A 1,331-nucleotide genomic window follows, 5' to 3' on the forward strand; every position below is an offset into this window, starting at 1 on the left:
GGTATGAGGGGCAATGCTGGGAGAGTGGAGGGTGAGTGGGTTGGAAAGGGGGAACTGATTACAAGGATCGACATGTGACCTCCTCTCTGGGAGACGGACGGCAGAGAAGGGTGGGGGGGCGGGGGGTAAGGGAGACTCCGGATAGGGAAAGATATGACAAAATACCAATCTATAAATTATCAAGGGCTCATGAGGGAGGGGGGACAAGGGAGGGAGGGGGGAAAAAAAGAGGACCTAATGCAAAGGGCTTAAGTGAAGAGCAAATGCTTTCAAAATGATTAGGGCAAAGAATGTAGGAATGTGCTTTACACAATTGATGTATGTATATGTGTGGATTGTGATAAGAATTGTATGAGCCCCTAATAAAATGTAAAAAAAATGATTAGGGCAAAGAATGTACAGATGTGCTTTATACAATTGATGTACGTATATATATGGATTGTGATAAGAGTTCTATGAGCCCCTAATAAAACAATTAGGAAAAAAAACAGGCCCAAAGAACAAAAGAAAACTGGGTTAGCAATATATATACATAAATTAAAATATCTATAAAGAGATTCTATCACCGCCCTCTAGTTGATTCTAACTCACAATGACCCTATATTGGTTTTCCAAGGCTGTAAATCCTTACAGAAACTAATAGTCTCATCTTTCTCCTGAGCAACAGTTGGTAAATTTGAACCGTAAGAACCTCAGAACCCTGGTGGTACAGCAGTTAATCACTGGGTTGCAATCTGCATGGTCGACAGTTCAAAACTACCAGTACCAGTAGGAGAAAGCCTGGGCTTTCTACTCAGAAACCCATAGGGGATCCCTAGGAATCAGCATTGACTCCATACCAGAGAGTTTGGTTCTGGAACCTTATGGTTAGCAGTCCAATCAATGCCTATCCTACAATGCCAGCAGGGATCCTAAGAAAGAGATGAAGAGATGTAGTCAATGAATAAGGCCCATCTAGCCATCATCTCTTATGCATTGTATTATCAATTCTAGCCTATATGGCTATGGTTAAAATCCCATTTTGGAGGGATGGTTATGTGGAAAAGCCATCTCAGAAGCAGGAACACAGAGAAATGCTGGACCATCAAGGTGTAAGAGGCCCTAGTGGGACATACTTGAGATCTTTGTCTGAAGTGGTAGAGACTGAGATGGAGGCATCAAAGGCTGCAGCACAGAGACCATGGGACAGAACAGAGGGACTAGGCCAAGACCAGAGGCTGAGGCAAGGCGTCCATGACATAAAACAGAGGAGCAATACTGAGACTATGATACTTTGAGGCAGAGCAGTGGGCTGCCTTTCTGGCCCAAAGAGGCAAAGGGACTATGTGACT

This window comes from Tenrec ecaudatus, unplaced genomic scaffold, assembly GCF_050624435.1.
Source record: "Tenrec ecaudatus isolate mTenEca1 unplaced genomic scaffold, mTenEca1.hap1 Scaffold_121, whole genome shotgun sequence".
Taxonomy (NCBI): domain Eukaryota; kingdom Metazoa; phylum Chordata; class Mammalia; order Afrosoricida; family Tenrecidae; genus Tenrec; species Tenrec ecaudatus.